This window comes from Euleptes europaea, chromosome 7 (assembly GCF_029931775.1).
Source record: "Euleptes europaea isolate rEulEur1 chromosome 7, rEulEur1.hap1, whole genome shotgun sequence".
In the NCBI taxonomy this organism is placed as follows: domain Eukaryota; kingdom Metazoa; phylum Chordata; class Lepidosauria; order Squamata; family Sphaerodactylidae; genus Euleptes; species Euleptes europaea.
This window is the reverse complement of record NC_079318.1, coordinates 65617315-65633586: the sequence shown is the minus strand read 5'-3', so window position 1 is coordinate 65633586 and position 16272 is coordinate 65617315. Positions and strand designations below refer to the sequence as shown.

The window sequence follows — 16272 nt, the reverse complement described above, 5'->3', positions numbered from 1 at the left end:
GAATTTCTCAAGATTGCTTTCCTATTTTTCCCCCTGCTTAGTAAATTACACATTAATATTAGAGTGTTTCAATATGTATTGCCTTAATCAGAAAGGCATCTGAGTGAAAGCTTGCTTGGGGACCACTGAGCATCTCTCCAAGATGCTCTAAAGGGTACCCAAACAAGGCATTAGAGCTCTTATTTGTCTTTCTCTCCCGCCTCCCCTTCTTCTTCTTTTATTGCATAGCTCAGTGGTCTGTTTCATAGCAATGGTCCCCAACTGTCAATACTCAACCTGCAGGCTAGATATATTTTTCACACACACACACACGAACCCGCACACACACACACACACACAACAGACACACTTTGTTTCTACAGAACAGAAAATAATGTGGTCTAGTGTGTTGGTATGTTTGAATGTGCAATTACATGTATGTGCATTAAGCATTCATGTTGTCAGCTAACTGATGGTCAACAATGGACCCGCCATGCCCTTACTGTTGCTAAGTAAGGAGAGGGAAATGCCCACCTTCTGTAAGCTACTGGATCAATGGCTTTACAACCATATTGATATTTGAACATATGGCATGTAGACAACAACTGTGTATGGATATATTTTTAGATATTTGGACACCTTTTATAGATGCTTATGTGTAGACTTGCCAGCATTGTTGTTATATTTTCTATTTCTTTTTTGGTTGGAGGTTTCAGTGAGTGTCCCAGATCTGATAAATGTACACATTAGTAGGCTTTTGTGAAACTGACAAACATTTCCTTGCTTTTAAGATATATACCAGTGAATACTGACAATCATAGTTCAGTGATTGTCCCTATTCAGTGCTGTATCAGTGAAGTTTTAAACATTCACAAAAGTTGTGTGTGTTTCTCAGCACTGACATGTGAATGTTGACATTGATATATTTGGTGAGTGCACAGAAAAAGACGCAAAGAGAGTTACATATATTTTAAAATACAATGACTTCTCCACTACCACCAAGATATTGTATTAGAACAAGACTTTACTGGAAGTCAGAAAGAAAACAATGACTAAGAAAATGCCCCTCATTGAATAAACCACGAAGCCTATATTTAATTATTGGACAATTATAAATCAATGGTACTGCAAGATTCTCTAATGCTCCCTGGGGAAAAGTCAAGTTTGCTTCTTGCCCAAGGAAATCAGATTACAATAGCCAGTGTAAGGAATACTTAAAAAAAAAAAAAAAAACAGCTTCCTCCTTTGACCTGGATTTTCTTGTCTGGAGAGAATGTCTCATTTCCCTGTTCCAAACATTTCTTGTCAGTCGCAGAGTGCTTTGGCAATGAAGAGGGAGTTCACCTTTCTCTCGCTAGATTAGGGAGGCATCCTTGCATTTGATGACCTATTCTGAAATTTATGGAGGGAATAAATAATGGTGAATGATGGCTTACATGCTTATGGCTATTGCAGTTTCCGGAACTCCTTGGTAGAATTATAGCTCCTGTCATTCACAACCGTCTTAGCTCCTATTTTATATCCCACATCAATCCAACTTCTCATACTTTTCTGCTTCCATCTCCTCTGCCTTCCTTTTTGTGCTTCCAGGGTGCCACTTTCACTTCTATTACAAATACCAAGACTCAGGATCTAGTTTGTCTCCAGTCTGCTTCTCCTCTCGCTAAACCAAGACTCTGTCTGCACAGTTGTGTTGATGAGCCAAATGTCAACACAAGTTTTTATTGATTGATTGATCTATCCTGGCCAAAGCCCGGCTCAGAGCTGCTTACATCATAAAAACACTATATTACATTAAAAAAAATCATAATTCTACTAATACATAATAAATAAATATAACATTTAGAACCCATAATTCAAAAACTAGTTCTAAAATCCAATGGCACCCATTCCATTGGCACAAAGGTCAGCTGCCAGCCTAGAAGAAAGGTATTCAGAAGCACCAATGCCAATCAGAGAATTAAGCAAATAGGAGAGTTTTCCAGTGGCTTTGCCTACTGAATGATTCAGTCCCCAGTGAATGCTTCAGGACATCTACAGATCATGGTTTGTTGGAAAACCTTTTGGGGGAAAATGGTCTGTTTGTTTGTTGATATGTTTATTTGGCACCATTGTTCTACATGGTACTTAGCAGAGTAAAAGAAGCAAAAACAACAGCCCTGCCTTGAGGTGCTTACTGTATAACAGTTGACTGTAGGGTGGGGGACAGCAGAGACAAGAGGATCATGTGGGGGGGGAGTTACTTTGTAGTCTGACCCTTTAGTTCTCCTCCATGAAGAGAAGACTAGGGGAGGGGCTGTGGCTCCGTGGTAGAGCATCTGCTTAGCATGCAGAAGGTCCCAGGTTCAATCCCTGGCATCTCCAATTAAAGGGGTTGAACAGGTAGGTGATGTGAAAGATCTCTAACCAAGACCCTGGAGAGCCACTGCAGTTCTGAGTAGACAATATTGACTTTGATGGACTGAGGGACTGGTTCAGTACAGGGCAGCTTCATGTGTTCATGTGTTCAAGACTTCATGAAACAGTTGTATTTTGAGGAAAGGTAGAAACATGGCCATTTGTTCCTTGGCAAGGATCTCAAGTAAAAGGGAAGGAAAGATATGGTTTGACACTTTTTTTTTTAATTCTCCACTTTCTCCAGGGAGCTCAGAGAGGCCATACATGGTTCTCCCTTTCTATTTTTATGCTCATAATTATCTCATAAGAGATAGAGTGACTGGACCAAGGTCATCCAGCAAGCTTCCATGATAGAGTGGGGATTTGAACCTGAATCTTCCAGATCTTGGTTCAACACTCCAACTACCTCAGCACACCAACTTTGACATACCTCTAGGTGTAATCTTTTCAGGAGACATTAAGATAGCCTATTCAGGTATTTCCTTCTCTGGCCAGCCAGGCCTCAAACACCACCAGTCAACAATGATTAAAAATCTGCAAGGCTTTTGGAGCAATTGTGATTAGTTTTTTTTCATGCTGTCACAGAACTAGACCAGAGGTCATGAAACATTCAGTTTAACCTAATAATTAACTGAATGAGAACAATATGAATATGATATTGAAGACTGGTCTGTATAAAGTGAAAGAATTGCCATACCCAGTCATGGGGCAAACATGACTGATGCTCATTCACCCTTGGAAATAACAGCTTGCCCAAGTGGTCTCCTTGCATGAGCACCTGAGATTGTGTTTCTTACTCTGACCAGGAAAATCACAATTTGCAGTATTGCAAATTCGTGTAAATAGTTATTTGAATAGGTTAGCAGAGTAAATTAATGTCTGTACTGGCAGCAATGAATCTCTTGTATGGGACAGGGAATCTCAACCCAAGGTATCTTGACTGTTGGACCTGAGTGACTTATTTGTGCTGCCACAATAGCTTGCCAGTAGAGGGAGGTGGTCCAGAATCCTTGCTTGTTTTTGGATTGACTCCCAGTTTGCTTCCACATCCCTGAGCACATTAGCTAACTTCTTAAGCCTCCACTCACCATTTGAATGAAATATGCAGCTAAAAGCAGTGCTTATTTGGGGAGCATTGTGGATCATGGTAGTGTAGGAAGGAGTGAAAAGGACTGGTTTTAGCAGTGTGAGAAGGCACTGAAGATGCTAGGTGGCTACTATGTATAAGATGCTGCACCATCTTTGGAGGGACAAGAGTAGGGTTGCCAATCTCCAGGTACTAACAGGTGATCTCCTACTATCACAACTGATCTCCAGCCGATCGAGATCAGTTCACCTGGAGAAAATGGCTGCTTTGGCAATTGGACTCTTTAGCATTGAAGTCCCTCCCCTCCCCAAACCCTACCTTCCTCAGGCTCCACCCAAAAAAAACCCCCGCCAGTGGTGAAGAGGGACCTGGTAACCTTAGACAGGAGATATTGACCCCAGCCTAGTCACTGGCACGGCCTCCATTTCCCTTCCTAGGGACCCACAAGAACTCAGAAATAAGAGGAGGGCTTGATGCCACTGTGTTCCTTATCCTCTCTACAGGTACTTCCTTTGCAGCCAGGAGGTATCCTGGACCTTCCTCCTTAGCTTGTGCTCCCAGCCCTTTTTTAAACCCCGTGCAGCAGGTTGTTCAGGCTCTGTGTGTGGACTAGGGTTGGTAACCTCCAGTTGGGGCCTGGGGTTCTCTTGAAATTTCAACTGATTTCCATACTGCAGAGTTCAGTTCCCTGGAGGAAATGAGAGCTTTGAGGGTGGACTGCATGGCATCAGATACCCACTGAACTCCGTCCCATCCCCATACTCCATCTTCCATAGGCACTGCCCCCAAACCTCCTAGAATTTCCAAAGCTGGAACTGGCAAGCCTAACGTGATCCCAATGTCTCATGAATCTTCCTTGAGAGGCCAGATCCACCCACAAGCCCATCAGGGCTATTTCCCTGCTATCTTCTCTGCCTCACCCCCAATTCCACACTAGGAGCCATGTTGCCGACTCCTTCAAGCTACACCATGGCTTTAAAGGGGCCTCCCGCTTTCTGCATACTTGCACAGCTGACGGGTGGTGGTGTGGAGTCCTTCCTGCTAGCTGGTCAGCTAGCTGGGTTTTTGGCTGGGCACTTCCCACCTTCACTTGGGCAAGCACCACAAGAGTAGAGGGCATCCTGATGGCTAGTGAGTCCTGGGTGGAGAGAGGGGCTGGACACTGTGTATTACCATTGCCCAAGAAAGTCCCTAATCAATAATCAAAGACAGTCCCACATACTCATTATTCTTATATATTTCATCCAAAAGAACGAAAGGTTTTCATCTGGTTGCTACTTTTTGTTTGTTTGGTTTTCGTCCCTCCCACCCCCCGTCCCCCAGCAATCTGCTTGCACTACAAGCAGAATCCATTCCAGTCCTGTTGTATTGAACAAACCCCAGTGGAATCATGTCCTTGTACAGTGTTGTGAATTCAGCGGGAAGACAATGCAATTTTTTTCTGGAAATCCTCACATACCAGAGAAGTCTATTTTCAGGTAGCTCAGCTCTCTTAGCACAAAACGCAGCCACCAGCCATCTCAGAATGAGACGCAACAGGTCTATTTTTATGTTGCCAGGATACTGTTACAATTGGGATCAAAGCAAAGCGATGCTTTGAAGAAATTGAAGGGCGGTTGAAGGGAGGCTTCTGGCAAGGATGACCTGTTGCAGGGATGTTCACTGGGAAAGAGTCGCCATAATGAGTTAATTAACTCAAGGGTGGATCAATCAATACCTTTCTTGTAGTTGAAAAAAGGCCACAAGCAATTTCTAATTTGTGTGTTTGTGTGTGGTGGTAGAATCAACCAGGGCCTTGAAGTGAAAACCTCTTAAAGAAGCAGATGAAAAACCAAACAAAACCCCCCTATGATATGTAATACAGTCAAAGAAAAGCATCAGCGATAACAGTATATAACCAGTTTAAATAAAGTATGACTACTGAGCAAGTGTATTAGCTAAGACAATAAAGCTGTAGAGTGATATAGCCCTCTTTCTCAATTGACTGGCCAGTGGTTAGAACCTGTTATAATTCTCATGGTATCATTCTGTATTTCTGAATCCACCCTGATATTGTTTCTGTGCTTACTGTACTTTTTCAGTTTAGGCTGAACTCACAGTCTGTGTCCCCTAGAGATATTGGAGAAGGAATCAGAGCTTTGCCTCCTTAGCTAATTTGCTGCACATCCCCCCCTTCCACCTGAGGCCTCAGATTGAGTATTTGGGCAGGGGTGAAAATCCTTGCAATGAAAAAAAAAATCAGTCTGCATCTAGACCTCCTGAGAATGGTGAGAGAAATATGTATACTCTAGAATGTGCCACTTTGGTCCAAAACCCCATTAAAGTAGCCTGACCATAAGGAAAATCCTTCAATTCTTTCCACCTAGGAGCCATTAGCTTGGATTTTACACACAGATTACATGGCCCCCATCTGGGAAGCGATCTATACAAACAATTTTTAAAAATCTCGTACCAAAGCTATTCTGCAAGAATGGAAGGACTATTGAGTATCCAGACAGAGTAAAATGAGAAACAAATTTTATTGAGGGGAATAATGCAAGCAACTGATCTGGGGAATCAACAAATTCAAATAATTGTAATATCAGGCATTCACTGTAATACTCAACACTAGAATGCCCACAAAAGGGAGCAAAATATTGTAGCCTCCTGACTATTTGGATCCAATTCCCAAGGCAGAGGTCCAAGAATCCATGTAGCAAATTAATCCAAAGTAATTCAAAGTGGAAGAGCAGGCTGTAGCTCAGAAGAAAGGGATAGCCTTCTGCAAGCACAACCCCAATCTGAGGAGCAGTTTTGGCTTCAATTATAGGGCCAGGTACTTGGGTTGAGAACAGAAGATTCCAGGCTTGAAGAGAGAGGACTGGGCCTTGGGGGAGGGGATCAGAAAGGTAAGTTACCAGATTGACAAAAGTGGGGAAGAAGGAGGCCCACGGTCCTGGGAAGATTTCCAGTTAATGAAAGGAATAAAGGTCTCCTGATGGGGAAGTGTGTAACTGGAAGCAGCTTGAATTTGTGTCAGGAAAGTTCCATTAGATCAATCTGCACCGAGAACCTTTTAGTGGGTAATGCCAATGTGAGTTTAGTTCTTTCTAAGTCAATGCAAATATAGCAAGGTTCTTTTATGGCTAAATGGCCTAATTAATTATGGCACAACCTTGACTAATGGTCAGATAGCTGAACCCTGGAGATGCTAGCATGGTCAGTAAGTGTGAGGACTGTCAGTCATAGTGCAGGGGGATCTTGCCGTGTATGTATATGAACACATCCTTTACCTTCCAACTTCCAAGCTTAGGACCAGTTATTATTTCATGTTGCCCACATGACAGTAGGGACACATGCTGTGCTCCCATGTGGTGGTATGTCTAGGTGGTCATCTAGGTGGGAAAGATATTCCCTGTGTGCATTGATGCTTGGTGCTGATTGACTTTTGTTCTTTTGTAACTTTTAAATGCCAACTGAAAGCTGGTTTATTCTCAAGAAATTGCTGCATCTCCCTGCCAAAGACCTGATTTTGACTCGAGTGGGAGTGAGGTTAGACAGCTGGATTGTTGAAGGTCATAAACATCTGTTGCATAAGTGCAAATAAATGACACAGCAGACGTCATAAGGCTTAGCCTTTATACAATACTCAGCATTTACACCACACTTCTAATGTTCAGTGTTTCACATACGTAGTTACAGCTGTCCTTCCAACAGCCCTGTAAAAGCCAGTATTATTATGCCTGTATTGCAGATAGGGGACAGGTAAATCTGGTTTGCCTCCTAGTGAATTTGGGTCTGGGATAAGTTTTGACCCTGTTGAAGTGGGTCTATGCCATAATAAAGTTATGCCACAATAAATCTGTCATCCTTTAAAGTGCCATAAGACTTCCCCCCCTTTTTTACTACCCCTCTGAGATTTGAGCTCATTCACTTAGCTGCTGTGTTAGAGCAAGAGCTTGGTACAGCGTTTGTGTGTGCAGGATAAGTTGAACAGATTCCTAGGACAACTGGAACTTCCTTAGAATTTCTTATTTAACCTTTCAATAACTCATTACTAATTAAGAACTCTGATATTGTTGTATGGAGGGGGGAAATCTCCTGAAAGAACTGTGGGAGAAACAAGCATATTTGAGGGATTTACTCTATATTAGAGAAATGAGCCATAAGTTCATAAGTGTTGACGTGTTCAGCAACGCCTTCCACTCCACTTTGTCTACCAACAGACAACCAAGCATGCAGTGTACACTTTCAGGTTATGATTGGTGCCAATGAAACCTATTCGGCTTTGCTTTTGCTCAACATTAGCTAAAACTGCAACCAGTCAAGCTAGGGTTGCCAGCTCCAGGTTGGGAAATACCTGGAGATTGTGGGGGTTGATGACACACGAGTCCTTCCATGAACTGCAAATGCTGCAGTCTGATGGAGTTTATATGTGTTACATGTTTCTGAAGAAGGATACGAAACAAGTTTAGCCGGTGTTTGTCATTTCACATGCATACGGACCAACATTACCGATCCTATCCAAGGCTCATACATCACAGGCTTTGTTGTAGCCTTGGACACCCAGCCAGTTGTGGGGTGTAAGGACGGTTTTCACCATTTCTCTACTTTTGTCTGCACAAGAATTGCTGTGTATAACTATACCTGTCAAGCCTCCAGCCAAGACACAGAATCATGATTCGCCTCGTCCTTTTGCCACTTATAGTGTGCATGCTCCTCATTGCTATTGCAGGACTTTTTTTCGACCCTGCTCTTGGAAGCTTTCCAGCTTGGCTTTTGGATACTGTATTCCTGTCTTGTTATATTGTTGTAGAGAATTTGTGTACTGTTTGATGCATACATATTGATGCAATTATGCATGTTTAAGTTACATGTGTTGCTTTAGCATCGTTACCTTGAATATACTGGATTGGATCCAACCTTGAATCACAGACTTTTGTGGCTTGTGTGCTTGTTACAATTACTGTTCCTTGCTCACCACCTGGAGGCTGGCAACCCTAAACAAAACACACCCTTTTAGCTCTACATTGCAGAGGAGAATGAGTAATGGTGGATAGACAGTTTCCCTCCCCCGCCCCACTTCAAGGAAGCTTTCTCATTATTTCTGACTTGCTTTGTAATGTAAGCTATGTATTATGAATTCTTCAAGAATAGGCCTGTGTTTAAATGTAGTAATTTGGCTGAGTCCGGACAGTACAGGTGCATTGATATTAGTTGTTAATATTAGTTGGCCTGGTATGAATCTGTTGGTTTCTTGGTTGCTGAGGTTTTGAAAAAAATCTTCAGTCTCCATGTAATATTTTGACACTGTCAGAAGGAATCTGATTTGGAAGCTGCCATTGTAATATCACCATCCTGCATGAAGAAGTCTTAAGGAGCAATTCTAAGTGGGTCTACTCAGAAGTAAGACCCATTTTAGTCAGTGGGGCTTACTCCCAGGAAAACATTGGATTGGATCCAACCATTCTCCAAGGAGCCTCCCTCCAACGTAAATGATTTTTCCTCCAACAGTAGAGCCATTTAAGTTGGAGGAGTACTCCTTAGGCTGGTGGAAGGCTTAAAACTTTGCTCAATGGAGTGGTAGCATAGGGGTAGAATCTACCCCATTGTATGAACTGCAGCCTTACAGAACTACCCTAAACAGAGTTACTCCTCTGAAACTTATTTAGAGGCAAACTACACATTACAATATCCCAAAGGATCAAAGACATCAAGAGACAAACAGATCTAGCAAGGGCGCCTCTATTCACTGCACCCCTCCACACTAAATACATCCTTGCACCAGCAGCCTATCTCCACTATTTAGAGATAAATAATTATAGAAGGACCTTTACCCTGGCCAGATGTGCAGCCTTACCATCTGCTTTGCTTGAGGGGAAATATAAGAAGACACCCTGGGAAGAGAGATTCTGCCCCTGCAAATCAGGGGACTTAGAAACTGCAATTTCTATACATTACCCCGTTCGAAGTTTATTGAGCCCCTCTTATCAAGATTGAAACCTGACAGGGCAGGTGAAAGGTTTGAGATGCTCCTACAAGGGGGCAATCCTTCAACCACTCTTCAGGTAGAGAAATTTTGTTTAGCAGCAATGAAAATTCGTTGCCTTAGAACAGCGCAATTGACAGATGTGTCCCAGCTGTAATTCCTTTTTTAAATGTTTTAAAAATGTTTTAAGACTCGGACTGTAATTCTTTGATTGTAAGAATTTATTAGTCCATGCTTTCCGTTTTATCATGTTTTGACTGGCTAAGTGCTGCAAATAATTATCTATCTATCTATCTATCTATCTATCTATCTATCTATCTATCTATCTATCTATCTATCTATCTATCTCATTACAATGGACATGGGTCCAACCTGTGGCCACTGGCACCATTTTAGAGGAAAATTTAGCCATTTTAAAAAATTGCCATCAGGCCTGTGGTACAGAAGCAAGAAGAGATCTTGTTCCCCTCCTGTGCCTTTTAAAGTGCCGAAACAGCCCCCCCTCCATTGCTGTTTTGGCACCTGAAAAAGCAGGGGGGCAAGTAGGGTTACCAACCTCCAGGTACTAGCTGGAGATTTCCTGCTATTACAACTGATCTCCCGGTGATAGAGATCAGGTCACCTGGAGAAAATGGCCGCTTTGGCCATTGGACTCTATGGCATTGAAGTCCCTCCCCTCCCCAAACCCTGCCCTCCTCAGGCTCCACCCCAAAAACCTCCAGCTGGTAGCGAAGAGGGACCTGGCAACCCTTAGGCACAAGGTCACCGGGTGCTGCCACAGCATGGGCCCAATCAGGATCAGGCCTTCATGGTGATATTTAAATACCTAAAATTGTGTTGGCAGCCACAGGTTGGACTTGTGTCCACCATAATGTGTAACTCTGCTTAAAAGGGTGTAACTCTGCTTAGGATGGTGCTGTTCGTGTTGAATCTTGGTCTGGGCCTTGTCTGTGAGTCAGAGGGGCTAAGAGACAACAAGCAGTTATGGGTCTCCTAATGTTTTTTGTTTATTGTTGTTACAGCCAATGGCCAGCATAAAATTACAAAACAATGCAGGTACATATATGCCGTTAAGTGAAGAGAATAAAATATCCTAAAATAGACAAGTTAAAATACATTTATCAACCTGTTGAGAAAGAAAAGAAGAAGAAAACCCGTGGTTCACCCATCACTCATCATGTACTGCATCACAAATAATATAACCCCTTCTGTTTTGAGCATTCCTTTTGGCAATAGCCTTCCAACAAAATTTGGCTACATCATAGGATAAAGCAGGATTTTTATCCTCGAGCAGAAGTTGAATAATTAAACTCTCTTTAGTTACAGATTGATGTAAAAGGCCAAATCGTTGTAACCAGGGTTCAATTGTGGATCTTCTAAATTTCAAATAAAATTCACAATGTAATAAAATGTGTGACAGGGACTCTTCTGCGCCCACTGTAGATAAGCATTTTCTCAGCTCTCTGGGTTGATTTAAGAATCTACCCAGGAGAACAGCCGAGGGGAGGGCATCAAATCATGCTCTAGAGAATGCCCATCTCAATTGAAGTGACGTAATGTCTCCTAATGAGCTTCTGAGAAACTCCAGCATTCCAAAGGAAAAGAGTGAACACTTTCTGGCATGGTTAGGGATGCCAGCCTCCAGGTGGGACCTGAGGATCCCCCGGAATTATACCTCATCTCCAGACAACAGAGATTAGTTCCCCTGGAGAAAATAGATAATTTGGAGGGTGAACTCTATGGCATTGTACCCCACTGAAGTTCCTGTCCCCCCCCCCCCGGGATCCATCCCCAAATATCCAAGGGTTTGCCAGTATGGATTTAGCAACCCTACCCCCCATCCCCCACCAGTGGTCAAGAGGTAACTGGTAACCCTGTGTTCTGATGTAAATCTCTTGTTGCATTAATTGATCATTGATCGTTAGCCAAGCAGGTGAAAAGCTCACAATGCATAGCTTGTTTTGATTGTTCTGAAACATTTTTAGAATTAAATAGACTGGCCAACCGCCCCACCTGTGGATGCTGGCACATCGCCATAAACTTGGAAGGAGCTTTATCAATATTATACTTGCTGTGAGTATTATCTAGTCCAAGGTTAGTCCTGTCTTGGAGCATAAATGTTTTTGGCAGAGTAATCACCACTCACATGAGTGCCGGGCCATTTATAAAGGAAAATAAGCCAGCTGTGTTTCCAACTGTTTGGGATTGATTTAATCCTAGGTCTAGTCAGGATATACATCAGAATTGTCATGAATTACATTCCCAAAGACATTTTTACAAGATGGATCATTTTGAGATAAACATCTTGGAATTTATTTCAACCTCTGATTGGTTTATATGTTTCAGTGGTGAATCAGAGCATAAACAGAGAGGCAAATATCTCCTGACAAGTCCAAGAGCTCAGTTCTCTTTCATCCAGGATATAGAATCATAGAATCATGGGGTTGGAAGGGACCACCAGGGCCATCTAGTCCAACCCTCTGCACAATGCAGGAATTTTACAACTACCTCCCCCCACACCCCCAGTGACCCTACTCCATGCCCAGAAGATGGCCAAGATCTCTCATGATCTGCCTAAGGTCATAGAATCATTTTGAGATAAACATCCTGGAATTTATTTCAACCTCTGATTGGTTTACATGTTTCAGTGGTGAATCAGAGGTGGAAGAGCATAAACAAGAGAGGCAGTATCTCCAGATAAGACCAAGAGCTCAGTTCTCTTTCATCCAAGATATGTCATCATGTAAGCAATAGCAGGATTGTTTCTTCTAACTGGGTACAGTTCACTGTTCCATGAAGAAATGCAGTGACCTGTGAATGATCTCAGCAAGAAGATGTGCCAGAAGAAACATGCAGTAAACTCCTGGCCTGTGTAGGCAATAGTTGATGTGTCAGGCTAACAATCCTGAAATTAAACCTCAGATTTTTTTTTTTTTACTTGTGTAAAAGGAGCCCCGTGGCGCAGAGTGGTAAGCTGCAGTACAGCAGTCCAAGCTCTGCTCATGACCTGAGTTCGATCCCAACAGAAGTTGGTTTCAGGTAGCCAGCTCAAGGTTGATTCAGCCTTCCATCCTTCCAAGGTGGGTAAAATGAGTACCCAGTTTGCTGGGGGTAAAGGGAAGATGACTAGGGAAGGCACTTGCAAGCCACCCCATAAACAAAGTCTGCCTAGTAAACGTCAGGATGTGATGTCACCCCATGGGTCAGGAATGACCCGGTGCTTGCACAGGGGATCTTTACCTTTACTTTTTAAAACAAAATCCAGAATATCAGAGAACTCCATGGCAGAAATTAAGGAATTTAATTAACCTTGTGGACCCTAACTCAGTGGAAAGGTGGCATAAAATGTTTTAAATAAATAAATATGGTAGAGGATAACTTTCCATTTTTAAAAAAACATCTGAAGATCACTGGACGCACAATTCAGTGTGTTTTACATCTTTAACCCCCAACAATTCAAAACAAAGTTACATGCATCCTTCTCTATAACCAGGGACTTGGGCCCGCAGTAAATCTCTGCTAACAGACGTCATCAGTGGAATGGGATTTCCTCACCTCTCTTCCTGCTGCAACCCAAAATGATCCCCAGAATGATGCTCCTGGGGATTGCCATCCTCCCCTGAACAGCATGGGGGCGGAATTGGAGGTCTGTAACAGGAAGGGGAAATCAGTAAAAATCAACCCTTTCCTTTAGCAGAAATTTACCACTAGAGTTATGAAGTGTGGGTCTAGAAGGAGTCTGATCCAATGAAGGTTACAGCTGATTTCAGTTTGCACAGGGGACTACCTTTACCTTACCTATTTTCTTCTCTTCTTAGGAACCATGTTGTCCACTAACAACTAAGTTTACAGAGGGAAAGCGCATCCTCAGAATTTCTATGGTGTTAGTATCAGTGCTAACCCATACCACAGACCTCCAATTCCCCAAGCTATTCCTGGGGGGGCTGTTTCCCCCAGGAGCAGCATTTTGGTCTATTGTGAGGGGAGCAGGCAGGGAAGTTGTGCTTCTGTGAACAGGAATCCTTCCACCCACAGAAATTTTCAGTGAGATCCAAACTATAATCTGGGGTGTTGTAGACACTGAGAACAGAAGAAAATTAAGGTAAGAGTTCAGATTAGTACAAAGGCGCCGCAAGCAGAGAGAGCCAGATCCATAGCAGGATGAAGCAAGGTGGCTTGCAGTACAGACGTCCCAAAAGGGACCCAGTCTCTTGGGTGGCAGGCAAGGCTGTTGTTTGCTGCACCTGCTGGTGGTGTTATTTACAGGTTTATCTGGGCGGAATGTCCTAGCACTTTCTCTTTTTTCACTACTTGTTATATAAATAAAGAGAATTTGTCATTTTATTTAATTGCTGCATGTATGCCAATATCTTTGCAAAGTAAAGGAAACATGTGGCTTCCTTCAGAGTGACTCATAGAAGCAAAAGGCAAATGTAGCTGATGGGAAAATCTGCTGTGTTCGAACCACTCGTGTCTGCAATGACTTTTATGTACCCAGGGCTAAGTCAGTATGGGCCTGGGCCTCTTTCTCTTGCAAAGCAACCCAATTTACACCACACCTTCTATTTCCCATGTGTAGCTCCATTTGGTAAGGCCAAATGCCTAACTTGTGTCTGTGCCATCAAGTCACAGCTGACTTATGACCTCGTAGGTATTTCAAGGCAAGAGACCTTTCAGAGGTGGTTTGCCATTGCCTGCCTCCGCGTGGGGTGAGAGAGTTCTGAGAGAACTGTGACTGGTCCAAGGTCTTCATGCTAAGGAATGAGGAAACAAACCAAATTCTCCAGATTGGAGTCTGCCGCTCTTAACCACTATGCCATGTTGGCTCTCAGTGCCTAACTTAAGGGTCCCCAAACCTTCTGAGCCTGTATTCTGTTTGAGTTTTGGGAAAGGGCAAGGGGTCACCTCAGCATGGCTACCTGATGGGAGGAGTCGTAAAATGTTGGGAGGTTCTAAACCAAACTTCCTGCTATGATGAAGATACCTGTTTCTGAACGGATAAACAGTGTAAACTGAAAAGTGACGCCTCCTATGATTTTCTGATGCATTTTGTGCTCCAGAGAGGTGTAAGAAAGCCAGGATTAATCCTTTAGTGAAGAGGCACTTTAAGAAAGAAATGAGTGGGCACCAAGAAATACATTGGTGGGTGTGTTAGGGATTACTGGCCTAACTGATTGGCAAGGGAAAAGGACAACTGTAGATGGTATTTATTAAGAAGTCAGTTTTGACCTGGGGTCTCATTGCCGATTCCTCATTTAATAGGGTTGCCAACTCTGGGTTGGGAAATCCCTGTAGATTTGGGGGTGGAGCCTGAAGAGAGACTTCAGTGGGATATAATGCCAAAGAGTTCACCCTCCAAAGCAGCCATTTCTTCCAGGGGAACTGACTCATGTAGTTTGGACATCAGTTCTGATTCTGGGAGCTCTCCAGGCAGCACCTGGAGGTTGGCAACCCTATCAAAGGTATAGACACCATTCCCAGGAGGAAAGGACTTCAAAACTCTAGTCTTGATAGAAAATATGAAGCTTCTTCTGGATGTGTAAAATATTGCCTAAAATCAAACAAGTTTCCACTCACTCCGGCCAACCACCATCAGATGTATTCCCCACCCATCCCCCACATTAGAATATCTTATATTTGTCCTCAAGAGAACAAAGAGACTTGCATATCACTTGAAATTCTCCCTTGTTAAGGTAATTATCTTTGGCTTGTGTAGCAGCTTAATTTTTCTTGCTCTATCAATAGGCCTGCTCAAAGAAGTACAACATAAAGGATTTTTATCTGTGCTATTGATTGCCTCCAAAGCAATGTGTTCGGGATTCGGTTGCAGTTTCTCTGGAGACGATTTATTCAAATTGGGAGGGGGCATCAGTCTTACTTGGTGAAAAAAAAAACTTAAAACTTTGATTTAACAGTACAAAAGAGAACACTGCTTAATCCCTGAAGTAGGAAATTGCTTTTCTTCATGATCCATTGCCTTCGTACTGTGTCTGGCTACTGGGGTAGAAGGCGAGGAGAGACGTTTCCTTCTTGAGTTTTGCAGCCTCTGTGTTTTTTACCTGCCTTTGCTACCAAGCTTGGCTGCTAAATGGTTGTTGGAAGTAAATAATTTTAAAAGATCACAAAGAAGGGGTGGTGAAACCTGCCTCCAAAACGGCCTTGGAGTCTCAAGTGGACAATTTGTGAACTCTGAAGCAAGTGAAAAGATTTACATGGGAAATGGGGGAGGGGGGAAATTAAGAATTTGATTCTGCGGACTGTGTAACTATCAGTGCAATCCTAAACAGAGTTATACTCTTATAAGCCTATTGACTTCAAAGGGTTTAACTGCTTGGGATTCAACTGTAGTGTTCTTTGGGTAACTGAAATAACTAATTCAGAAGCATATTCCCAGAACGTGGCTGGCAGAAGATGCAAGGATGGTGGATTTTTTTCCCCTTCGTGTCTTTAGCTTGTGGTCTGATCATGATATAATGAAATGTATTACCAGCTGTTCAGAAAGTGATACTAGCTTTGTTTTATCTTCTGTGCAAGTGATGCTGTGTGTTGGCGAAAAGCACTGATCATTTGGGTTTGATGATTGTATTATCTCACTATGCAAACAGAATGAAAGACTGGACAAATGCTGATTTCTCATCACTAGGTTGTATCTTCATGGTGTCCCTGGGTTTGCTTTTAGCACTACAAGTGGCAAGATCTCCATTAGTATCTAGAAAGGTTGTAGCACGTAGAGAAGTTCATACTGGTATAATGCTGCTGAGCATTTAGCTGCTGGAGCTAATAGTCATTGATCTATTCTCCATGATTTTGTCTAATCCCTTTTTAAAGTGGTCTATGCTAG

The 16272-nt window shown here is 42.7% G+C and overlaps 1 protein-coding gene and 1 pseudogene across 26 annotated transcripts in view; one reads left to right on the top strand and one right to left on the bottom strand.

The window, feature by feature from the left end:
- The window catches only part of NRXN1 (neurexin 1), a 1090355-nt gene that overhangs the window by 667756 nt on the left and 406327 nt on the right, over positions 1 to 16272 (top strand). The window lies entirely within an intron of this gene.
- The window catches only part of LOC130480067 (KICSTOR subunit 2-like), a 78752-nt pseudogene that overhangs the window by 60521 nt on the left and 1959 nt on the right, over positions 1 to 16272 (bottom strand).